We start from the raw sequence: 26,122 nt of genomic DNA, 5'->3' as shown, positions 1-26,122 counted from the left end.
GTTTGCCAACAGCCTTACATAGTTACATAGTTAGTTTGGTTGAAAAAAGACACATGTCCATCGAGGGGAAAAAAAAAAGGGAAGGGAAAAAAAAAAGGGAAGGGAAAAAAAGCCTATTATAGAAATCATCACCATATATAATATCAACAGAGAGGTTTTAGATCTCAGAGATATTATAATAATTATCAGTATCAGGAAGGGAATCAATATATACCCCCATTACAATCAAGTAACATGAATCATGGCATTAATCCCAAAAAATTTCCCCACCAGTTATTAAAATCGCTAAATTTAATACCACAGAAAGAGAATCATTTTCAAGGGGAAAGGTTGACACCGTTAAAAATAAAATTAGACGAAGCAAAAGGACAAAAAATATAAGGGGGGACGGTTCCCCCAAAAAAACAGAAGGAAATTTGAATAAAAAAGGAGTATTTCATCTGAGTGATAAAACACTCACAGATGATCATTATAGAGTTCTAAATAAAGGGATTAAAATTGCACCTTCTCAAAGCATAAATAAATTTAAAACATATATTGACATACACAAGTTCATTCGATCCCTCAACCCTTAGAAGCATTTTGCTATAAAGAATAATAGAGATAATGTCACACATAAAGAGACAGTCTATGAAGGTCATAAAGACCAATATAACCATACACAGTTACGTGATAAATCCGGGTTCATACCCCTTATCAGCAATAATCATTGTATTGGGGCTTTCAAAAAGATTGTACACAGCCAATTGGATCTTGTAAATGTGAAAAATAAGGAAAAAAATGTAACTTCTGTAGAAGAAACAGCGCTGAGAGATTTTAAAGAGGCTCTGTCACCAGATTTTGCAACCCCTATCTGCTATTGCAGCAGATAGGCGCTGCAATGTAGATTACAGTAACGTTTTTATTTTAAAAAAACGAGCATTTTTGGCCAAGTTATGACCATTTTTGTAGTTATGCAAATGAGGCTTGCAAAAGTCCAAGTGGGTGTGTTTAAAAGTAAAAGTCCAAGTGGGCGTGTATTATGTGTGTACATCGGGGCGTTTTTAATACTTTTACTAGCTGGGCGCTCTGATGAGAAGTATCATCCACTTCTCTTCAGAACGCCCAGCTTCTGGCAGTGCAGACACAGCCGTGTTCTCGAGAGATCACGGCTGTGACGTCACTCACAGGTCCTGCATCGTGTCAGACGAGCGAGGACACCGGCACCAGAGGCTTCAGTTGATTCTGCAGCAGCATCGGCGTTAGCAGGTAAGTAGATGTAGCTACTTACCTGCAAACTTAAGGTTGTAATAAAACCTGCGGATAAAGGGGGGGGGGGTTGTTATTCTAAATAATTGTGATTATCACACTGAAATGAAGAGATTACTGTCAGACTGTATTAGCTATCAAAAAACAATTGGAGAGTCTCCTCCTAGATGTAAAAAAGAGGGGGATTCTAAATGACAGGGAATTCGAATATTTAAATATCAAATATCCCAAGATCCCTGTAATTTATTACTTACCTAAAGTTCCGAAGGATAAAACCAATCCGCCGGGTCGGCCAATTGTGGTCGGAATAGATTAATTAACTAGTCGCATCTCTGAGTACATCCACTGTTTCCTGCAAAAATATGTTGTGGCTAGTAGATTCTATGTGAGAGATTTGACACATGTAATTGAGGAGTTAAAAACCGTAAATGTCACTAGAGACACTATTTTATGTACATGCGATGTTTCATCATTGTATACCTGTATACCTCATTAGTTAGGGATACAGGCTGTAGAACGTACTCTTGGTATGGATAAAAATTACACCTGAACAAGGTCGTTTTATTATAGATCTCATAAGGTTTAGTTTAGAGAAGAATTATTTCTGGTACAATTCAGACTACTAACTTCAGACTGGCGGTACCGCCATGGGTGCTAAATTTGCACCGAGCAAAGCAAATCTGTACCTAGCAGTCTGGGAAGATTCCTTTATTTACTCTAGTAATAATCCTTTTTGTGAATTTATAAAGCTGTATAAACGTTATATAGACGATGTGGTTATTATTTGGGAAGGAATAACAGAGGGTTTATTAACTTTCATCGATTATATTTATAACAATAAATGTAATCTGACCTTTACTTCAGAATATGACAAAAATAGAGTTAGTTTTTTTGATTTGGAAATTATTATAGAAAACAATGTACTGTATACCAAAAATTATTTCAAACCTACTGACTGCAATAGTTATATTGAATGTTCGAGTTGCCACTTTAAACCCTGGCTTAGGAATATCCCAAAAGGGCAGTATAAAAGGATAAAGAAAAATTGCACAAAAATAGAGGACTTTGATGTACAGTCACAAGTTATTAAATCTCGTCTGATAGAAAGGAATTATGAGAAACAGAGGGTGTCGTTAGCATTGAAGGAGGTTAGAGAAGAAATCGCAGTCCATTCTGGCGATAACATCAAATAAATGTATAATTATCAGGTAAAGAGAATTGATGATAATGATAAAACATTAAGGGTTCCGTTCATTACTACATATTCCACAAGTTCATCATTGATACGAAATATCATTAGAGAGAATTGGCATATTGTAAAGAACGATCCTGTTATAGGTTCAAGGTACTACTGTAAATTTCATCATAAAGATCCCAAGGATACTAAATTCCTTGCTATTGAGATAATTGATAATCATTGGAGGGCGGAGGATCATATTAAAAAGATGAGTAAACAAGAACGTTTTTGGATATATCAATTAAAAACGCTTCAACTCAATTCAGACTTTGAATTGAAGTGCTTTCTATAAAAACGATATATTGTTTTTTATGAAAACACTATATTGATCTTAGTGGGATATTGCGGTATGTGGCCAATAGATATTTTAGTCCATATTGGTAGTTCTGTGTTATGGAAAAAAAATTATGCAAGAACTGCCATGTGTATAGTATTACAAAAAGATTTGTTCACATATAGCAATTTGACTTAGTAATCCTGTCCTAGAGGAGCTCATTTGTTTTTGATTAGTTGCAGCTTACTGAAGCACTGGAGGGTGTAGAGCAGGGGCCTCAAGCACGCGGCCCCTGGGGCTGTCATCTGCGGCCCGTGGGACACAGAGCCGCCAGTACAGACTCTGCTCCAGGACTCTGGAATTCCCTGACATTGCTGTCCACATATGCACAGCGATGTCTGGGGCTTCCCCAGAGCCGGGGATCCGTGCAGAGCGCTAGTATCGGCTCTGCTCCGGGACTCTTGTGGAATTCCCTTACATCGCTGTCCATATATGGACAGTCTGTCAGGCTCTGCTCTGGGTAAGTCTCTGACATCGCTGTCCATACATCGACAGTGATGTCAGGGGCTTCCCCATAGCAGGAGTCCCAGTGATGTCAGTAGCACAGCTGGAGTCCCAGGATGAGCCTACTAGCGCTCTGCCCGGGACTCCAGCTCTGGGGTTGCCCCTGACATCCATGTCCATATAAGGACACCGATTTTAATGGCTTCCCCAGAGTTCCGGGGCAAGGCCTATACTAGTGCTCTGCTCTGGGACTCCGGCTCTGGGGTTGCCCCTGATATCACATTCCGGTCCAGGAGGATTCCCTGATGTCACTGTGTATGGATAGTGACGTCAGGGGCTCCAACAGTAGGGGAATCCCCAGCCAAAGAATTGGCAGCTCTGGCTGGGGATTCCACTCCTAGAGGGAGCCCCAATGGAGCTATCTACTTGGGGTGTGTGTGGCATTATCTGCACGGGCCCCCACCATGGCCGGACGCAACGCTAGCAGCCGCTATGGCTGCTAAAGCGGGACGCCACTGAACACTACAGCAGAGCAGGGAGGTATCTCCCCGCTCTGCCATTAAACAAAATACATGTATCCCCTATCCACAGGATAGGGGATACATGTGTGATCGCTGGCATTGATAGGGAGAACGGGGGACTGAAAGTCCCCTGAAGTTCTCCATCACAAACCTCGGACTTCCGGGGTCTGTGTCGGCAGCTCCGTAGAAATGAATGGCACGCTTGTGCGCATGCGTGACCAGCGCTCCTTTCATTTTTATTGAGCTGCGCAGACGCCGGAAGTCAGAGGTTAGTCATGGAGAACTTGGGGGACTTTCGGTCCCCCGTTCTCCCTATCGCTGCCAGCGATCACACATGTATCCCCTGTCCTGTGGATAGGGGATACATGTCTTTTGTCTTTTCACACTGTAGGTCGCATTTTTTTGGGGGGTTGGGGACGCTGTATGGCGTTCCCTACAGGAGGGGGTGTATAGCGTTCCCTACAGGGGGGGGCTGTATGGCGTTCCCTACAAGGGGGGGCTATATAGCGTTCCCTACAGGGGGGCTGTATAGCGTTCCCTACTGGGGGTGGCTGTATGGCGTTCCCTACAGGGGGGGCTGTATAGCGTTCCCTGCAGGAGGGGGCTGTATGGCGTTCCCTACAGGGGGGGCTATAAGGCGTTCCCTACAGGGGGGGGCTGTATGGCGTTCCCTACAGGGGGGGCTGTATGGCGTTCCCTACAGGGGGGGCTGCATGGCGTTCCCTACAGACCCCCCTGTAGGGAACGCCATACAGACCCCTGTAGATAACGCCATACAGACCCCTGTAGATAACGCCATACAGCCCCCCCCTGTGGATAGCGCCATACAGCCCCCTCTGTAGATAACGCCATACAGCCCCCCTGTTGATAGCGCCATACAGCCCCCTCTGTAGATAGCGCCATACAGCCCCCTCTGTAGATAACTCGATACAGCCCCCCTGTAGATGGTGTCAGACAGCCCCCCCTGTAGATAACGCCATACAGCCCCCTTTGTAGATATCTACAGAGGGGGCTGTATGCCGCTATCTACAGAGGGGGCTGTATGCCGTTATCTACAGGGGGGACTGTATGGCGTTATCTACAGAGGGGGCTGTATGGCGTTATCTACAGAGGGGACTGTAGGGCGCTATCTACAGAGGGGGCTGTATGGCGCTATCTACAGAGGGGGCTGTACGGCGCTATCTACAGGGGGGGCTGTAAAAAAGGCACTATCTACAAGGGGGGGGTTGTGTGACACCCAGGGGAGGGGGGGCCCCAGTCAAAAGTTTGCTATGGGGCCCAGTCTTTCCTAGTTATGCCCCTAACCACACCCCCATGTACTGCATGGTGATGGCCAGGACACGTTTTCAGATAATTCTCATATTTATGCATTACTGCGATAATGCACAGTGCCCTCCCCAAGGTGACCCTAGCTTTGACCACCTATTTAACATTAGACCCCTATTAGACCATTTCAGTGCCTGTCGAATAAGAGGGCAAGGTATCAGCGTGAAGATGTATAAGCTGTGCGAAAGTACATCAGGGTACACCTACAAATGAAAAATATACGAAGGGAAGGACACCACTATTCATCCTCCAGAATGCCCCCCTTCATGGGAGTTAATGGCAAGATAGTGCGGGATTTGGTGCATCCACTGCTGGACAAGGGCTAAGACCTCTACCTGGGAAATTACTATATCAGCGTACTACTTTTCAAGAGTCTCGCTACAGTGGCATGCGGCACAGTTTGCAAGAACCAGAGAAGCCTCCCTGGGTTGCTGCTCGGGCAAAAGCTCAGAAGAGGTGAGAGTAGGGCACAATGCAGCGACAACCTATTGTGTATCAAATACAAGGACAAGAGGGATGTCCATATATTGACAACAATACATGGCAATGGCCGCACCCCCGTCCCTGTACAAGGTACCAGTACAGAGACCCTCAAACCCAATTGCATTCTTGACTACAATATATACATGGGAGGGGTTGATCTTTCAGATCAAGTGCTGCAGCCATACAATGCCATGCGCAAATCAAAGGTGTGGTATAAGAAGCTGGTCGTGCACATCATGCAAATAGCATTGTATAATGCTTACGAGCTATCCAGATCTTCAGGCCAGCGGGGAACTTTCCTGGAATTTCAAGAGGTGGTAATAAAGTCCCTTATATTTGGAGATCAGGAATGGGAGGGCCCCAGTACTTCTGGAAGCGAGGCCACAAGCATTGTGCCAGGGCAACATTTCCACAGTGAAGTTCCCCAAACTGCCAAGAAGGGAAAGAGCCAAAAACGTTGCAAGGTATGCTTTGAGAACGGCATAAGAAAATATACCACCTCCACCTATCCGTGCGACACGTGCCCCGAGAAGCCAGGACTGTGCATGAAGCAGTTTTTTAAAACATACCATACGTCGCTGAAATTCTGATCTTGTTGTTGAACCACCTTTTATTTTTACCCTGATGTACTTCGCACAGCTACAGTAAGATTATGCCGTATGCCACCCTTTCCCTTTTGAGCACTGCCGTGTGCTCAAGCCGTACCCGGAGAGACCAGCTGAACACAGCTGCACATATATCAGTCCTGCATCCCTCTGGCTTTTTAGTGATGTTGCCATGACTAATTTATAATCCAGGACTATCTCCCCAAGTTTTTACCCAAACTTTCTAATAAAATTTCTTCTTAGCACTGCCGTGTGCCTAGGCTGTACACGGAAAGACCAGCTGTACACAGCTGCACATATATCAGTCCTGCATGCCTCTGGCTTTTGTCACGTAGGGTGCGTGGACCCACTGGGCCGTACCGCCTTAACGGTATGGCAGCTGGCCAACAGGACACAGGTCAAAGTCTATAGTTCGTACAGGTGTACAAGTAGCAAGGCAGGCTCGGATGGGACTTTGGCAGCAGGCGGACACCAGGCGTGGTGTAACAGGACAGGCGTGGTACACCGCACAGCACGACTCCAACTCAATATGGCACTTGACCAGGATAGCACAAGATACAGGTTACAAGTAGCAGGAACGGGAAACACTGGGAACAGACACTGGGAGCAGACACTAGGAGACCATTTGCAGAGACAAACTAGGGAAACGACAATAACGCTCAGGCAATGTAGGAAGGGGCAGGGCCTTTCTTATAGTCCAGGGTGCTCATGGGCTAATATGGCACTTTAACTCAGGTGCGCGTGCTGGCCCTTTAAGAGCGGGCACGATCGTGCGTGCGCACCCTAAGGGACCTGGCTGAGTAAAGCAGAAGTGAGCGCTGGCGTCTCGAGAGGAGGATATGCGGGCCAGCGCTCACTGATCCATGGCTGCTGCCGTCAGGAGGTGAGTAAACCTGACGGCTCGCGGCCTGGGCATTACAGTATCCCCCTCTTACGCCCCCTCCTCTTGGGGACAGAGCGAAACAGAAACTTCTTCAGGACAGTAGGAGCATTGAGGTTTTCCTCTGGCTCCCAGGACCTCTCTTCAGGACCAAACCCCCTCCAATCCACCAAATAAAAGGTTCCTCCACCCACTCTCTTGGTGTCCAGAATCTCCTTAACCTCAAATGTATCGGACAAACCGCTGGGAGCCACTGGAGGACTAGGAATTTTGGAGTAGCGGTTCAGGACGACAGGCTTCAGAAGGGAGACATGAAAGGAGTTGGGTATCTTGAGGGTAGGAGGCAGCCTAAGCTTGTAGGAGACAGGGCTGATCTGTTGCAAGATCTCGAAGGGTCCGAGGAACCTGGGAGCAAACTTGTACGATGGCATCCTCAGCCGGATATTTCTGTAGGACAGCCAGACCTTGGTACCTGGAGAAAACTGGGGAGGTTCTCTTCTCCTTGTGTCTGCCTTACGTTTCATGCAGTCCACCGCCAGCAGAATGGAGGATCGGGTCTGCTGCCAGATCTGCAGGAAGTCCCTAAAAGCAGAATTAGCTGTGGGTACTTCGGACATAACGGATAACGGGAGAAGGATTTGTTGGTGTTGGCCGTAAACAATGAAGAAAGGTGTCGTTTTTGTGGACTCGCTAGTATGATTGTTGAGAACTCGGCCCAAGGAAGAAGCTGCACCCAGTCATCATGCTGCTCGGAAATTAAGTGTCGTAGGTAGTTCTCCATGATCTGATTGATCCTCTCGATTTGACCATTGGACTGGGAGTGGTAGGCTGAGGAAAAGTTCAACCTTACATTGAGGAGCTTACAAAGGGTACTCCAGAACTTAGACGTGAACTAAACACCCCGATCCGACATGATATGCCGAGGTAAGCCGTGCAGGCGGAAGATGTGTCGGATGAAGAGGTTGACCAGTCGAGCAGCAGAAGGTAGACCGGTCAGCAGAACGAAGTGAGTCATCTTCGAAAATCGGTCCACCACCCCCCAGACCTTACTGCATCCCGCAGAGGGAGGCAGATCAGTAACAAAGTCCATTGCTATATGCTGCCACGGAGCATCAGGCACAGGCAGCGTCTGAAACAGACCAGCAGGTATGGAGTGAGCAACCTTGTTAGCTGCGCACACTGGGCAGGACGAAACAAAGTCCATGATGTCCTTGGGTAGCGTGGCCCACTAGAAATTACGGGGAATGAGGTCTCGGGTCTTACGGGTACCCGCGTGACATGCCAGTCTGGAGCTGTGTCCCCTGCGGAGAATTCTCCCTCTGTCTGTCAGGTGCACAAAAGTCCTCCCCGAAGGGATGTCTCTAACTTGCAGAGGGTTGACAGAGACAATGCAAGACGGATTTATAATACTCTGTGGAGACTCCATGGTGTCCTCTGTCTCGAACGACCTGGATAAGGCATCGGCCCCTCACATTCTTGTCAGCCGGACTGCAGTGAAGCTCAAACTGGAACCGAGCAAAGAAGAGCGACCACCTGGCCTGACGAGGGGTCAGCCATTGGGCCGTCTGGAGATAGGTCAGATTCTTGTGGTTGGTCAAAATCAGGATGGGATGAACTGCGCCCTCTAGTAGATGCCTCCACTTCTCCAGGGCGAACATGATGGCCAGTAACTCCCGATCCCCAATCGAGTAGTTGCGTTCCGCGGAAGAGAAGAGCTTATAGTAATAGTCACATACCATAGTCTTGCCCTGGGAACCTCTTTGGAACAGAAGTGCACCGCCACCAACAGAGGAGGCGTCCACCTCCAACGAAAACTGTTGAGATACATCTGGATGATGGAGGATAGAGGCTGACATGAAGGCACTCTTCAGGCTATTAAATGCGGATTCCGCATCTGGAGGCCACACCTTGGAGTTCATACCTTTCTTGGTGAGGGTAGAGATAGGAGATGTCAGGGAGGAGAAGTTTGGAATGAACTGTCTGTAGAAATTAGCGAATCCCAGGAAATGCTGTATGGACCTCAAGCCGTTAGGACGTGGCCATTCCAGGACAGCCTTTACCTTCTCAGGATCCATCTTGAGGCCTTGATCTGAGATCATGTAGCCCAGGAAGGGTAGAGCATCTCTCTCAAACACGCACTTCTCCAACTTGGCGTAGAGGCGATTCTCACTTAATCGCAGCAAAACTTGATGGACATGTCTCCGATGAGTCATCGGGTATGGAGAAAAAAATCAAGATGTCATCAAGATAGACCACAACACAAACATAGAGGAGGTCACGGAAGATGTCAATAACAAACTCTTGGAAGACCGCGGGAGCGCTACACAGGCCGAAGGGCATTACTAGGTATTCATAATGTCCGTCACGGGTGTTAAATACCGTCTTCCGTTCGTCAACCCGGCGAATACAGATTAGGTTATACGCCCCCCCCTCCCCCCTCCGCAGGTCTAGCTTAGAAAATTTTTGGGCTCCTCGTGTGCGATCAAACAGTTCAGAAATCAATTACCGTGATCTGGTTGAGACCCCGGTATTCTATGCAGGGTCACAAAGAAGCATTCTTTTTCTTGACTAAGAAGAACCCGGTTCCTGCCGGGGAGGACTTCCATATGAAGCCCCTCTCCAGATTCTCCTTAACATAGGCAGACATGGACTGAGTCTCTGGTAATGAGAGGGGATATACCCTACCACGGGGAATGGATTCACCAGGAAACAGCTCGATAGGACAGTCATACGCCCGGTGTGAGGGCAGCGTCTCCGCCTCCTCCTTTCTGAAGACACCTAAGAACATGGAATAATGACAAGGCAATCCTGCCAAGGACTGAGGCAGAGGAGGCTGGGCCGGATGAATCTGTACCAGGCAGCGGTTGAGACACTCGGGACCCCACTTGATAACCTCTCCAGAATTCCAGTCCAGGACTGGAGCATGTAGTCGGAGCCAGGGCAGACCCAGCAGCACAGGGTTGACGGCTTTAGCCAGGACAAAGAACGAGAGGAGCTCGGAATGGAGGGTTCCCACTAGGAGCCTCAGTGGCTTGGTCACAGCTACAACCGTGTCTGGCAGAAGTAGTCCATTCACTGATGAAACCATAAAAAGACTTCTCCAGAGGAGTTGTGGGCAACTGGAGAAGATCCACTAGGTCTCTTCGAATGAAATTAGATGCGGATCCAGAGTCCAGACAAAGCAGAGACCCGGTGCATTTTTTCGCCGGACACTATGGTCACGGGAATGGACAATTAGACAAAAGTCCTTCTACACCCAGGCTTGCCTCTCCCACTAACTCTAGGCTCTGGGGCTTTTTGGGGCACAGACACACAAGACAGCCTCCGAGGCCGCAATATAGACAGAGTCCCAAGGTGCGTCTGCGTTGTCTCTCCTGGGTAGAATGCTTAAACTGGTCTGTCCTCACAGACTCCTTTTAAAGGATCAGCATCTGAGGACAGTAGGAGATGCTGCAAAGTAGGAACCGGGCTAGGGAGTCTTCCCTCCCGACGAGCTTCTTGGAACCATTCTCGTATCCTTATATCAATCCGTGCGGCCAGAAGAATGAGGTCTTCCTGGGTAGACGGTAGATCTTGGGTGGCAAGCTCGTCCTTAATCTCAGGAGACAGTCCCTGCCAGAATGTAGCCACCAAGGCCTCATTGTTCCACGACAATTCCCCACCAGGGTGCGGAAGTGGATGGCGTACTCGCCCACGGAAGTGTCTCACTGGCGTAGGTTCAGCAAGGCGGTAGCTGCCGACGAGACTCGTCCAGGCTCCTCATACACCGTGCGAAAGGTCCGTAGGAACCCCTGGAAGTCACGGGTCTCTGGTCCTTGTCTCTCCCAGATAGGGTTCGCCCTTGCTAGGGCCCTGCCAGTGAGTAGAGAGACGATGAAAGCGACCCTCGCACCATCAGTCAAAAATGCCCTTGCATACAGGCTAAAGTGGATCTGGCACTGGTTAAAAAATCCACGGCAGGTCTTCGCGTCTCCATCATAGTGGTGAGGTAGCAGCAAAGAAAATCAGGGATCAGCACTGCCAGGAGATGTAACTGGAGGATCTGTACTGCCAGGAGGTGTAGTAGGAGGAACGGCACTTTGCACATCCAGCCGATGGACAACAATGTTCAATGCCTGGAGGAGTTGGTCTTGTCGAGACCGGATGTCAAGCATATCCGCCCGCATCTCTTATGACGTCATCATGGTCTTGGATCGACCAGAGGGGTCCATGGCCTGAGCGTACTGTCACGTAGGGTTTCGTGAACCCACTGAGCCGTACCGCCTTAACGGTATGGCAGCTGGGCAACAGGGCACAGGTCAAAGTCTAAAGTTCGTATAGGTGTACCTGTGGTAGCTTCAGGCAGTAGCAAGGCAGGCTCGGGTTGGACTTTGGCAGCAGGCGGACACCAGGCGTGGTGTAACAGGACAGGCGTGGTACACAGCACAGTACGACTCCAACTCAATACGCCACTTGACCAGGATAGCACGGGATACAGGTTACAGGAAACACTGGGAACTGGAAGACACTAGTAGACCATTTGCAGAGACAAACCAGGGAAACGACAACAACGCTCAGGCAATGTAGGAAGGGGCTGGGCCCTTCTTATAGTCCAGGGTGCTCATAGGCTAATTTGGCACTTTAACTCAGGGACCTGGCCGAGTTAAGCGAAACTGAGCGCTGGCGACTCCTGAGGAGGAGATGGGGGCCAGCACTCACTGATCCATGGCTGCGGCCATCAGGAGGTGAGTAAACCTGACGGCTCACAGCCATGGGCATTACAGCTTTTCAGTGGCGTTGCCATGACTAATTTATAATCCAGGACTTTGTCCCCAAAATTTTACCCAGACTTTCCAATAAAATTTCTTCTTAGCCCTGCCATGTGCCTAGGCCGTACCCGGAAGGACCAGCTGAACATAGTTGCACATATTTTAGTCCTGTATTCCTGTGGCTGATCAGTGACTTTCTTCCAAACTTTATCCAAACTATCAAGACTTTCAACTTTATCCAAAATGTATGCAAACTTATACAAAGTTATATACACTTTTCAGTATAAATTTTATAGTAATTTTTATACTAAAAACCATTCCAGCAAAATCTAAGCTCCAAAAGCTAACTGGTACTCCTTCTCTTCTGAGCCCCGTTGTGTGCCCAGACAGCGGATAATGGCCACATGTGGGATATTACCGTACTCAGGAGTACCTGCGTAACAATTTATGGTGGGAGTATCTCCGATAACACAAGCTGGGCACAAAATATTGAGAACTGAAATAGCATGCAGTAAATGTGAAAAATGTGCATTTTTCATTCTTTTTATCAAATTCTGAAAAACTCCTGTGGTGTCAAAATGCTCACTACACCCCTAAATAAATTTCTTGAGGGGTGTAGTTTCCAAAATAGGGTAAATTCTTGGAGGTTTCCACTGTACTGGTACCTCTTCGGCTCTGCAAACACAACATGGTGCTTGAAAAATATTTCAGCAAATCCTCTGCTCAAAAGCCAAATGGTGCTCCTTTCCTTCTGAGCTCTGCCATGTGCCTAAACAGCATTTTAGGACCACATATGGGGTATTTACGTACTCTGGGGAAGTTGCTTTAAAAATGTTGGGGGGCTTTTTCTTCTTCATTCCTTTTTTTTTTTAGCAAAAACGACATCTTATTGGGAAAAAATTTCATTTTTCATTTTCACGTCCAAATTCTAATAAAATCTATGAAACACCTGTGGGGCCAAAATGCTCACTACGCCCCTAGATGAATTCCTCAAGGGGTGTAGTTTCCAAATTGTTTTTTTCGTGTGTTTTCTTTGTTTTGGTACCACAAGACCGCTTTCAAACTGACATGGTGCCTAAAACATAATCTAATAAAAAGAAGGGGGGCGTGGCTTGGACATGAAGGAGTAGAGACGTGTCTGCTCGGAGCTCCGGACCCACGCCACAGAAACCGCCCGTTAAGGGCATACTTACCGACCCCCGATGCAGCATGACGAAGGGGAGAAGCCGTAGGAACCCGCCGGACACTTCGGGAACTCCCTCCATAGGCCGATACCTCCGGTCTGCACAGGACATCACTCCGCCGCGCTCCTCTTCTTTACCGCCTGTAGGCCGCACTCAGCCTCCGTCGTCGAGTGGAGCTGCCCCGCCTCCTCTCCTCACAGAACGGGATCCGCCCGGCGGCAGCTGGTACCCTCCAGGAGGAGAGATGTCGTCCCAGGCAGGAGGTCAGTGTTCAGGGGGTGGCATCAGAGCGGCTTCCCCACTCCAGCCCACGGCCCTGCTCCCTATAATACCGCAGGCAGCCCCCGACCAGGGGACACCAGGGGAGCCATCATACGCGGCCGCGCAGCAGCAGTTCCCGCCGCCACAAACAGGTTCCCTAACCCAGGACACGCCGGCCATCTTTAGAGGGACACTGGCAACGCCGACATACTCCAGGGAGACACAGCCAGCCTCTTTTCAGGGTCCCCCGCTATCCATGGAATGAACACTAGCAGAATTATGGGAGATGGTCAAAGTGCTCCCCACCAAAACTGACTTTGACCACCGTCTTGCCCAGTTAGAAGAAAAACACGATCAGGCCATTGGCGCAGTCACACAGGAGGTACGCGCACTGACCACTCGGGTTGAAACTCTGGAGCGACAGCATTCCATATCCTCACTAGACATCTCGGTCTTATCACAGTCCCAGGCCACCCAAGCTACGCAAATGCGGGACTTCTCTTTACATTTGGATGATGTAGAAAATAGAGGGAGACGGAACAACCTGAAATTAAGAGGCATACCAGAGTCGGTCCCCCCGGATGGACTTTACGACACGGTGTCACAAATTTTTAACAATCTCCTTAACCGACCGCGTGACATGGCCATCGAAATGGACAGAGTTCACAGACTAGCGGGCTCCCGGAACAGAGAAGGTAACCAACCCAGGGACGTGATTTGTAGAGTACACTTCTACAAGCAAAAGGAAGAAATAGCCAGGAGAGCCTGGGAGAAAGGGTCTGTTCCATTTGAAGGCGCTGACATCACAATCCTGCCAGATGTATCGAGGTTGACGCTCTCCATGCGTAGACTGGTCCGACCCTTGCTGGAGGCGACAAAGGCTGCTGGCGCAACCTACAGATGGGGACATCCCTTTCATATTATTCTCCGCAGGTTGGGCCAATCATTTGCAGTCCGGTCCCCAGACGACCTAGAAGAAGCGTTCCGGTTTTTGGAGATCGCACCGGTACGGATACCTGATTGGACCGAACCCCCGGTAACGTCCACACTCAGAGGGGGCCCGTTCCCAGAGTTTGTGCCACGTTTCCCGCCTCGACATGGAGAGGAGCAATCTGTGATCCGTCCTCCAGAGCGACGACCTCAGCACGGAGACCGCAGAAATGGGCCCATGGAATCCCGGCCACCAGGACGCCGTTCTCCACGAAGAGACTGATTACTCCCGTGTCTTTAAATATGGACAGATAACTGCAAACCCCTGCTTTCCCTCCCTCTTTCTTTTTCTCTCCAGCAGGATTCTCATTGAGCGATGACTGTTGGCGTTGAAAGGATTGCCTTAGAGATAGAGCTCAAATGGAGGGTCCGGGAAGCAGGTTTATGGTGGTGGGGGAGGCTAATACTGCAGTTTAGTTTTGAAGAAGGGGTTGGGTCCATTTGATAGATGTTCGGGTGGGTTCGGAGCTTTGATACGCTTTGATATAATTTGTTGAATTTTTACTGTTAATTACTGTGTTTTTGTGACATTGTTCTTTCTGCACTTCTGTTCTTCCGCGTTCCCCATTAGGGTTCCGGGAGCTGCGCGGTGGCGGGAGACTTCCTCCGGGGAGGCGTAGCTCTCGTAGAGTACTGGAGGTTTTAGCACTCCAATCTTAGAGTGTTTGTGTCTATCGTTCTCCTTTTTTTTTTTTCCCTCATCTTCCTTTCCTCCCCTCTCCCCCCCCTTCTGTCCATACATCCGTCTGCCATCATGTCTGACATAACTGTTATCTCTCTGAACGCACAGGGGCTGAATATTCCTGAGAAGAGGTCCTCCATTCTCCGTCTCCTATGGAAGAAGAAAGCACATGTGGCATTCCTGCAGGAGACTCACTTTCGAGCTGACGGTATACAGAGGCTCACAGACTCCAACTACCCGGATGTGTACCACAGGACGTCTCCGGACTCCAAGACCAAAGGGGTTTCAATCTTGATTTCCCGCACTCTACATTGGGAGCATGTGGAGACTCGCACGGATGGAGCAGGCCGGTACCTCTTTGTGAAGGGTAAGCTAGATGACACGATGTACACCCTGGCTACCTACTACCTCATCCAACACGGGTCAAGTGGCCTTCTTGGAGCGTGTCCTTGGGGCGCTGGACGGCTTTCTGGAAGGCACACTCATACTGGGAGGGGATTTGAATATCACACTTGACCCCTTGTTAGACTCCTCAAGAGGCCAATCCGCTTGATCTCGAGCGGCGCACCGCCGGCTGCGTCGGCTATTGCACGAACACCAGTTAGTGGACACATGGCGGGTCTTACATCCAACATCCAGGGATTACACGTTTTTCTCTGCGCCCCATAACTGCTACTCCAGACTCGACTACTTTTTCCTGCACCACACGCACCTCCCGAGCCTCGTATCGGCATCCATTGACAGCATCACACTTTCTGACCATGCCCTCATTACTCTTACTCTATCCCGTCCGTCCTCTCACCCCCGCTCGTGGCAGTGGCGACTAAATGAGACGCTTCTTCAGGACCAGACGGTGGCCATGGAGATTCGCAGGGACTTAGTGGAGTACTTTGCACTAAACGTCACATCAGGGGTAGATCCCTTTTGCATCTGGGAAGCCCACAAATGTGTGGTGCGCGGGGCTTTCATCCGGGTGGGTACTAAACTTAAAAAGGAACGAACGGCACTCTTGAGGGACCTATTGACCCGAATACACAGATTGGAGCAGTCACATAAGGCAACTCAGGATAGGGAGGTGGGGTCAGAATTGAGACAGCTGAGAGAACAGGTGCGTTCAATATGTCTGGCCAAGGCGAAGGCCTCCATAGTTAAATGTAGACGTCATTTTTATGAATTTAGTAACAAACCCGGAAGGACCTTGGCTAGAGCACTTAGGAAGACCCGCGCCCGTACATACGTCCACAAAATCGCCGACTCCAGCTTCCACAAAATATTTCAGAAGCCTTCCGTGCCTATTATCACGCTCTTTATAATCTTCCCAGTGCACCTCCTGCGGACGGTGGCGGTCGCCTGGAAAAGATTGACCAATATCTCCGGTCATCAGGGATGAAGTGTATCCCTCCTGAGGCAATCACGGCTCTGGAGGCACCCATCTCCCCGGAAGAACTGGAATGGGCACTGAAGGACTCACCCACGGGGAAGGCACCAGGCCCGGATGGTTTGCCCCTTCAATATTATAGGGCCTATGCGGACTTACTCTCACCCCACTTTCTCCAGGCATTCAATTCTATTACTGAAGGGGGGGGGGGTCATTCCCCGAGAAACCTTGAGGGCCCACATTACGCTCATTCCGAAGGAAGGGAAGGACTCCTCTCTTTGCCAGAATTATCGTCCCATTTCACTACTTAATGTGGACTTGAAACTTTTTGCCAAGATTCTGGCACAGAGGCTGACTCCGCTCCTGCATAACGTGATTCATAGAGACCAAGTGGGCTTTATGCCATCGCGTGAGGCACGGGACAATACCACGCGAGCGATCAATTTAATGTACCAGGCGGCCATTTCTACCCCTCCCACTTGCTTTCTGTCAACGGATGCGGAAAAGGCGTTCGACAGAGTCAATTGGGACTTTATGCAGGCTATTCTGCGGCACGTGGGCTTAGGAACACACATGATAGAGTGGATTTCAGGTCTTTACTCTTCCCCGTCGGCATAGGTTAAGGTCAACGGATATCACTCCTCCTCCTTCACAATTACCAACGGCACAAGACAGGGCTGCCCTCTGTCCCCATTAATTTTCATACTATGTTTGGAGCCTTTCTTGTGCCATATTCGATCCAACCCAGACATATCGGGCATAACCCTGGGCGAACGGGTTCATAAGGTCGCGGCCTATGCAGACGACTTGCTTTTCTTTCTCACATCCCCCCGGATATCCCTGCCCAACCTCATGGCAGAATTAAATAGATATTCGCAACTGTCTAACTTCAAGGTTAATTATCAGAAGTCCGAAGCACTTAACATTTCGCTGCCGCAAAAATTGGTCGACGATTTGGCAGAGTCCTTCCCGTTCAAATGGGCAAGAGACTCCCTTAAATATCTGGGGGTGCAGCTTCCTGGGGACCTGTCTCGCCTCTATGCAGTGAACTTCCCTCCGCTGCTTCAACGGGTGAAACAAGACCTGGACACATGGACTTCTGGTACTTTCACCTGGTTCGGGAGGTGCGCAATTTTCAAAATGAATATCTTGCCAAGGATCCTGTACCTCTTCCAGGCTCTTCCGATACACGTCCCACGCCCGTTCTTTCAATCTCTGTTGTCTCTCCTACACAAAATCATCTGGGCTGGGAAACCTGCTCGTATCGCCCGTTCCTTGCTCTTTCGTACAAAGTGGGAAGGGGGTGTGGGTCTTCCAGATTTTATATCCTACCACCACGCCTCCCACTTGGCACGAATCCTTGACTGGTTCAGACATACGGAGATTAAGGAATGGGTGTCTATGGAACAGACATTCCTAACGGTCCCCCTGCAGACCCTACCATGGTTAGGTAATCATACTCCCCTAGCCGCACGGACGCACCCGACGATCGGGCCCACCTTGGCAGTAGCGGCGCGAATATTCCCTAGGGCAGAGATTTCTCCGTCACCCTCCCCCATGTACCCGATCTTGGGTAACCCTGCCTTTCCTCCGGGGCAGGAAGGTGGTCCCTTCCTGTTATGGCGGAGGGTGGGGAAGGGACGTGCGAGACATTTCATGCAGGAGGAAAATTGGATGTCGAGCACACTCATACAGTCCTTGACAGACCCTGCCCCCTTCTCTACATGGCAGGTCACTCAGCTACGACATTTCCTGGTGAGCTTACCCAACCCAGCGGAGTATGCGCGGGCTAGTTCTCCGTTTGAACTTTTATGCACAGGTACGGGCACAATGCGACATTCCCTGTCCACATTTTACAGGCTTTTGGTCTCACCACCTAATCTGCACCCCCCTTCCTACCTGCTAAGCTGGGAACAGGATCTAGGGCTCACATTCACTTCTGAACAACGGGATCGCCTGCTTAATATGACACACAAGTCTTCCATGGCCAGCAGATATCAGGAGGCAGGGTATAAAATACTGTCTCGTTGGTATAGGGTGCCTTCCAGATTGCACGCTATGTTCCCAGCGGTCTCACCCCTGTGCTGGAGATGTGGGGACCAGGTGGGTTCAATCTTACACATTTTTTGGGACTGTCCACTCTTGGCCGATTTTTGGTCCGAGGTGTGGCGCATTTCCTCTAAATTTACGGACTTCCCCTGCCAAAATCACCGGATCTTTTTCTGCTCCATCTGTGTGAGATGCCTTTGCCCATGTACAAACGCTCAGTCGTCCGCCACCTGGTGAACGCGGCGAGAGCATGTGTTCCAGCATTGTGGAGACAGACATGTTCCCCTGTCAGTTGGCATGTGGTGTCACAAGATCCAGGAGATCATGAGAATGGAGGACCTCACAGCATCAATGAAAGCGTCTCATTCCACCTTCCTCAAAACCTGGCGGGAATGGATCAGGTTTCAATCCTCCGAGGAATACAAGGTCATCATGGCTCAGGGTCCCCCACCCTAGGCTCAAGTGTGTCAGACACTTGTCTATCCTTCCCTTCCTTTCCTTTTGTCTCTGTGCTTTTCTGGTTTCCTTTCTCTATATTTCTGTTTTGCAATGGAACTTTATGCATCGCTGCGGGTTCAGGGTGCATAGCTGCATACCTTCCAAAATCACTCTGAGAGATATTGCACTTATTGTTGTCCTTAATGTTCTTATTGAATTTATGCACTGTATGTATCGGGCCTGAGGCCATGGTTGATAGCACATCTGAGTGTATTCTGATGATTTCTGTCTGATTGTCTGTTGATATTCATATTACAAAATCAAAATAAAAGAATTTATAAAAAAAAAGGAGTCCCCAATATCCACAACGTGCGCCTTTGCTTCTGAGGCCTGTGCTTCAGTCCATTAGCAAATTAGGGCCACATGTGGGATAGTTCTAAAAACTGCAGAATCTGGGCAATAAATATAGAGTTACGTTTCTCTGGTAAAACCTTCTGTGTTACAGAAAAAAAAAAGAATAAAAAATTAATTTCTGGGAAAATAAATTAAATTTGTACATTTCACCTCTACTTTGCTTTAATTCTTGTGAAACGCCTGAATGGTTAAGAAACTTTTTAAATGATGTTTTGAATACATTGAGGGTGCAGTTTTTTTTAAATGGGGTGACTTATGGGAGTTTGTATTGCATGGACCCCTCAAAGCCACTTCACAACTGAAATGGTCCTTGAAAAAATAGCCTTTTGAAATTTTCTTCGAAATGTGAGAAATTGCTGCTAAAAATTATGCCAATCTAAAGTAGACATATGGTAAATGTTAACCCCTTAAGGACGCAGCCTTGTTTTGGCCTTAAGGCTCAGAGCCCATTTTTCAAATCTGACATATTTCACTTTATGTGGTAATAACGTCGGAAAGCTTAAACCTATCCAAGCGATTCTGAGATTGTTTTCTCATGAGACATTGGGCTTCATGTTAGTGGTAAAATTTGGTCGATATATTCAGTGTATATTTGTGAAAAATTGCAAAATTTTGAGAAAATTATGAAAAAATAGCATTTTTATGAATTTAAATGCATCTGCTTGTAAAACAGACGGTTATACCACCCAAAATAGTTACTAGTTCACATTTCCCATATATCTACTTTAGATTGGCATCGTTTTCTTGAACATTTTTTAATTTTTCTTGGACGTTACAAGGCTTAGAACATAAACAGCAATTTCTCATATTTTTAAGAAAATTTCAAAAGCCTTTTTTTTAAGGTACCTGTTCAGTTCCGAAGTGGCTTTGAGGGTCCTATGTATTAGAAATCCCCATAAAACACCCCATTCTAAAAACTAGACCCCTCAAAGTATTTAAAACAGCATTTAGAAAGTTTTTTAACCCTTTAGGAATTTCACAGGAATTAAAGCAAAGTGGAGGTGAAATTTGCAAATTTCATTTTTCTTGATGAATTTCAATTTTATTCAAATTTTTTTCTGTAACACAGAAGGTTTTACCAGAGAAACACTACTAAATATGTCCAGATTCTGCAGTTTTTAGAAATGTCCTACATGTGCCTCTAGTGCGCTCATGGACTAAAACACAAGCCCTAGAAGCAAAGAAGCACCTAGTGCATTTTGAGGCCTCTTTTTTATTAGAAAATATTTTAGGCATCATGCCGGGTTTGAAGAGGTGTTGAGGTGCCAAAACAATAGGAATCCCTCAAAAGTGACCCCATTTTGGAAACTACACCCCTCAAGGAATTCATGTATGGTTGTTGTTACCATTTTGACCACACAGTTTTTTCACAGCACGTATTTGAATTGGGCTGTGAAATTTAAAAAATGAAATGTTTTCCAATAAGATGTCATTTTTGATAAAATTTCTTATTTTCACAAGAAATGAAATACCCCATTTTGTTCCCCAATTTGTCCTGAGTGCGGCAATACCCCATTTGTGGTGAAAAAAACTCCTTCTGAGCCCTCCCATGGGCCCAAACGGCAAAGTAGCGCTATGTGTTTGTTGGAGTCCAGATTTTGCTGGATTGGTTTTCGAGTGCCATGTCGCATTTGCAGACCCCCAGAGGTATCAAAGCAATGGAAACCCACCAGAAGTGACCCCATTTTGCAAACTACACCCCTCAAGGAATTAATTTATGGTTGTGGTTACCATTTTGACCGCACAGTTTTTTCACAGCACGTATTTGGATTGGGCTGTGAAATTTAAAAAATTCAATGTTTTTCCAGTAAGATGTCATTTTTGATCAAAATTTCTTATTTTCACATGGAACAAAATACCCCATTTTATTGCCCAATTTCTCCTGAGTGCAGCAATACCCCATTTGTGGTGATAAACTGCAGTTTGGGCCCATGGGAGGGCTCAGAAGGAAAACATCAACATTTGGCCTACTGGGGATTTTCTGGTGCTATGTCATGTATGCAGAAGTCCCTGAGGTACCAGTACAGTTGAAACCCCAGGGAGGTGACCCCATTTTAAAAACGACACCCCTTAAGACATTCATCTAGAGGTGTAGTGAGCATTTTGACCCCACAGGTATTGTGTAAAAGATAATGCGCAGCAGATGGTGCAGTGTGAGATTTGCAATTTTCTATATATCTATGCCATTTCAGTGTCCGATATAGTGTGCCCATCTTCCATCTCCGTATCAGCATATGAAGCTTTTTGCAGACCTATCTGCTGCTACGCCTGAGGAGGCAATTTGCGCCCATTACGACCATATTACGTGATAAAAAAGTGGCATATCGTTGGGGGTTCCCAGTTAAAATCCTGATCCTACGCCAGGGGACTATGCATTCTATTTCATCATTGGAGGAAGGTGCTAAATTGCTGCAGATGTGGAACCTTCCATTACCAGAGAAGAGTGGAGATAATGGAGGATCACCGACTCGCATACCTCAAGAATGGCACACAGTGACACCTAGAAGGCGTACCAAGCATTGAACTCTGTCAGCTATTTCAAATGGTGCCTTGAGAGTTCTCTGACCCTCTCGGTGTATTACCGTGAGTGGGTACCCGTTTCCACGGATACAGCGGATTAGGCTGTATATGTTTTACCATTTTCTTTTGTTATCCCTTGTTATTGTTTTACAGGTATGTTCTTTTGGGCATTGCAGAATGTATAAACCAGAAAGATTTTGTGTATGCAGAATATTGGGTGTGACTCCAAAGGGTCTCTATTTCAACGAGTTGTTCCCTTTCTTAGAGAGCATATTTAGGTACCGGTTATTCTCTAAAGCCTTTTATGCAGATGTAATGATGGTAGTGTTATCATGTATTTATAGTCCTCATGGTTCTTAAATTTATTTCTTTAAATGTCAAAGGACTGAACAGTCCGCATAAACGCTCGTATATGTGGAAAGAGGCTATCCAATCTAGGGGAGATGTATTTTGTGCACAAGAAGCACACATCATCGCTAAGGATGCACATAGACTCAAACATAACAAATTCCCATGTATCATACAGTCACACCACACTAAAAAACAACGAGTGATGTTGGCAATTAAAGACACAGTCGCTCATACTTCTATTGCGACAATTGTAGATCCAAATGGCAGATTTATTTTACATGTCTGCAAATTAAACAACACTCTGTACACACTGGGGGTGGTGTATGCCCCTAATCAGCATCAAATACGATTCTTGGGTAAATTCTTTCGGAAACTTAAAAAAGTTCAACAAGGTCATTTAGTCCTGTGTGGAGATTTTAATGCTATCCATGATAATGCCCTGGATTCTACAGCGGCGCAGAGATCGGCCTCCCAACCCTTGGGCGGATTTTTACACACGAATGAGCTATATGACATATGGCGCATCCACCATGAGAACGAGAGGGATTACACCTTTTTCTCCTCTGCACATGCAACCTATTCCCGCATAGACATGTTTTTGATACAGAAGTCCTTGTTGCATACTGTTACTAACACTACCATTGACCTTATTAAATGGTCAGATCATGCCCCCATCTCACTTCAAATTGATGAATCCTATGTGGCATCCAATACGTCTCTATGGCGATGTAATCCCTTCTTATTAGCCCACACTGAGTATAGAGCTGAGTTAGAGTCGGCATTAAAAGAATACTTCCAATTGAATGTGGGTTCAGTTACTAGCTCCTTCACAATTTGGAATGCTCATAAAGCCATGATCAGGGGAGTATTCATCAAAATAGGTCATAGAGCTAAGGTAGACAGGGAAAAAAAGGTGCAGGGTATCCTGCAGAACATCCGTGCATTAGAGAATCTAAATAAATCTTCAGTATCCATCGAACAGTCGTCACAGCTTAGAGCTCTACGGATACAATTGAGAGATTGTTTACTACATGAATATGAAAAATCTCTAACCAGACTTAAAGCCCAATACTACTCACAAAATAATAAAGCAGGCAGATTACTGGCTCAACGATTAAAGGCAAAATCATATAAGACTAGGATCCCCTTTTTGTACCGTCGATCTACACATTCTAAGCTCTATGATCCCCGAGATATAGCCAATGAGTTTATGGACTTTTACTCTAGTCTTTATAATCTGGATGGGTGGTCAGACTCCTCATCTGTCCCTATGACTTCTATTAGGCAATTTCTAACGAAACTAAACCTTCCTGTCCTTCCTCAACAACATTTGGAGGCCCTGAATTCTCCGATACAACTGTCGGAAATAGAATATATTGTGAAAGCACTTCCCTTGCAGAAAGCCCCAGGTCCAGATGGTCTCACGAATTGCTATTATCAAACATTTATGGATATTCTGCTCCCTCATTTGCATAATACTCTAACACAGGCCTTTAACGAAGGCTCATTTTCAAAAGAAATGCTTTCAGCTCTAATTGTAACACTCCCAAAGCCTGGGAAAACTCCAGACACTCCGCAGAACTTTAGACCAATATCGTTACTTAATACAGATCTCAAAATTTATGCAAAACTTTTGGCTAACTGACTTGCACCACTAATACCCTCCCTAATAGGAGGAGACCAGGTAGGATTTGTTAGGGGCAGACAAATAACCGAGAATACCAGAAGGGTCCTAGATATTCTGGACTATGTCCATGGTTCAAAGCAAGCCTCGGTGATAATGACGCTGGATGCAGAAAAGGCGTTCGACCGAGTGCGTTGGTCGTTTGCCTTCTCGGTGTTGGAGACTATGGGTATAAAAGATGGGATATTGCAGGCCATTAAGGCGTTGTACTCTGCAACTTCCGCGAGAGTCAATTGGGCACTCTCAGATAACTTTGACATTTCTAATGGGTCTAGACAGGGGTGTCCCCTTTCCCCCTTGATATTCATATTATCAATAGAACCGCTAGCTCAAGCGATTAGATTGAACAGGGATATCACCGGGGTCCGCATAGGAGATAGACAACATCGCATTTCGCTGTTCGCCGATGACATCATGCTGATATTGGAACACCCGGAGAAGTCTTTAGAGACAGCACTAAACATCATAAAAGAATTTGGGACGCTATCTCTCTACAAAATTAATGAGAATAAATCTCAAATTCTACCGTTTAACATTCCTCTAGACACCCTTCAATCACTTAAATCTAAGTTTCCCATGGATTGGCAATCACATCATGTTACCTATCTAGGTATAGCAGTTACTAACTCTATACAAGCGTTATATAAATTTAACTATATCCCATTGTTAAAAACTATTGAACAGGATATGATGTTGTACAACAAATCCGAAATGTCTTGGGTGGGTCGCATAGCGGCCTTTAAAATGCTAATCCTACCAAAAATGTTGTATATATTTAGAACGGTTCCTATTAGATTACCGATTTCCTTCTTCAATAAGGTGCAGAAACTGTTGAATGCCTTTATTTGGAAACCGGGAAGACCCAGAATCGCTTCCTCGATATTAAATAGAGATAAAAAAATGTGGAGGTCTGAGCCTACCTAATATTCAAGATTATTTTTATGCAACTCAAGTCTCGCTCTTGAGAAACTGGTGGACTGGTGATGTCTCTCAACATTGGATACACATTGAGACTTTTTGGGCACCTAGTCATAATCTGAGGGCCTTACTGTTGGCTTCGCTAATGCCCATAGTCATACCTACCTCTCTTCCTTACTTTTTACATACTTCCTTGTATTATTGGAAGCAGTTTCATTCCCGTAGCCCGAATACAAAGTTTTCAATACAGAATGTAACACCTATCGAGATTTTTTGCATTGCCTTAAGCCATATGGATTTGAGATCCTGGAAAGAAAGAGGCATTGTATACCTTACTGATATGATGGAAGAGGCCCAATTAGCTCCATATTCTGTTATAACACATAAATATGGCATCTCCCATAGAGATTTCTATAAGTACTTGAGAATAAGACACCTATTATCTACGGGAGAATTTACTCAATTGTCAGCCAACGAGGAGGTGTTTCAACTATGGTCAACCCCATCAGATTCTCCAGTCCGCCTTAGACCTAATTACTCGCTCCTGGGTTCCAAGTCCTTGTTTCTTAAAACGTCTCCATTCCTGGCCTGGGAAAAGGAATTGAAACAGGTATTTGAGGTATCCCAATGGAAATTCTCTTTGAAATTCATCACTGCTACCTTTAAATGAGTCTCGCACTACGAATCTGCTGTCAAGACGGTATTGCGATGGTATTATACGCCCGATAGGTTGAGTCATATATATCCTAGTTCTTCCAATCTATGTTGGAGAGGGTGTGGGCATAGGGGCACGTTGCTTCATATATTGTGGTCCTGCCCTTATCTTCAGTCCTTGTGGTCCTCGATGTTCCGATTTATTTCCCGACTATGTAAAACTAACATTCCTGTATCACCATCTTTGGCACTCCTTTTCTTAGGCCTCAATGAGATACCGGTGGAGTTTAGGGTGCTTGTTGCTCATGTCCTATTGGCTACCAAATTAGCAATCACCAGACACTACACTGGAAGAGTACAATCATTCCCTCTATTGATAAGATTAATACTATGCTGAATGTTACGTGTGCTTATGAAAAAATGATAGCATATAAAACTCATAGATTCACACGATTTACAGAGGACTGGAGGGGATGGTTGCTCCTCCCTCAAAATTGTATACTTCTGTGATGCTTAGGGGATGCCTGAGATTATATAAGCCCAAAGGTTAATATGTATTTATTCTATCTTAATCCTACATTTTTGATGCATTTGTTGGTTCTGGTTCAGATGCTTTTCATGCGATGATGAGTATGTTATTCTTGTCCTTGCAATGTATAATTTGTAGTGAAATTTTTTTTTCAATAAAAAACATTGTTGATTAAAAAACGGCATCGGTACGTTCTTCAGTGGTCTGCGTGCACAACTAGTCGGAAATACAATTGGAAAAATAT

The 26,122-nt window shown here is 46.5% G+C and overlaps 1 protein-coding gene across 2 annotated transcripts in view; it reads right to left on the bottom strand.

Moving 5' to 3' along the window:
* Nucleotides 1-26,122, bottom strand: part of IFT56 (intraflagellar transport 56) — a 195,363-nt gene that overhangs the window by 159,407 nt on the left and 9,834 nt on the right. Inside the window, exon 2 of one of the 2 annotated variants that reach the window (XM_075832289.1) lies at nucleotides 1,503-1,600. The exons of the other annotated variant lie outside the window; for it this stretch is intronic. The gene's annotated coding sequence lies outside the window, so the exon portion shown is untranslated. The remainder of the gene's footprint in view (nucleotides 1-1,502; nucleotides 1,601-26,122) is intronic. 2 annotated transcript variants of the gene reach the window in all.

This window comes from Rhinoderma darwinii, chromosome 7 (genome assembly GCF_050947455.1).
Source record: "Rhinoderma darwinii isolate aRhiDar2 chromosome 7, aRhiDar2.hap1, whole genome shotgun sequence".
Taxonomy (NCBI): Eukaryota; Metazoa; Chordata; class Amphibia; order Anura; family Rhinodermatidae; genus Rhinoderma; species Rhinoderma darwinii.
Note: the sequence above shows the minus strand (reverse complement) of the source record. Positions and strands in the feature narration are given on the sequence as shown.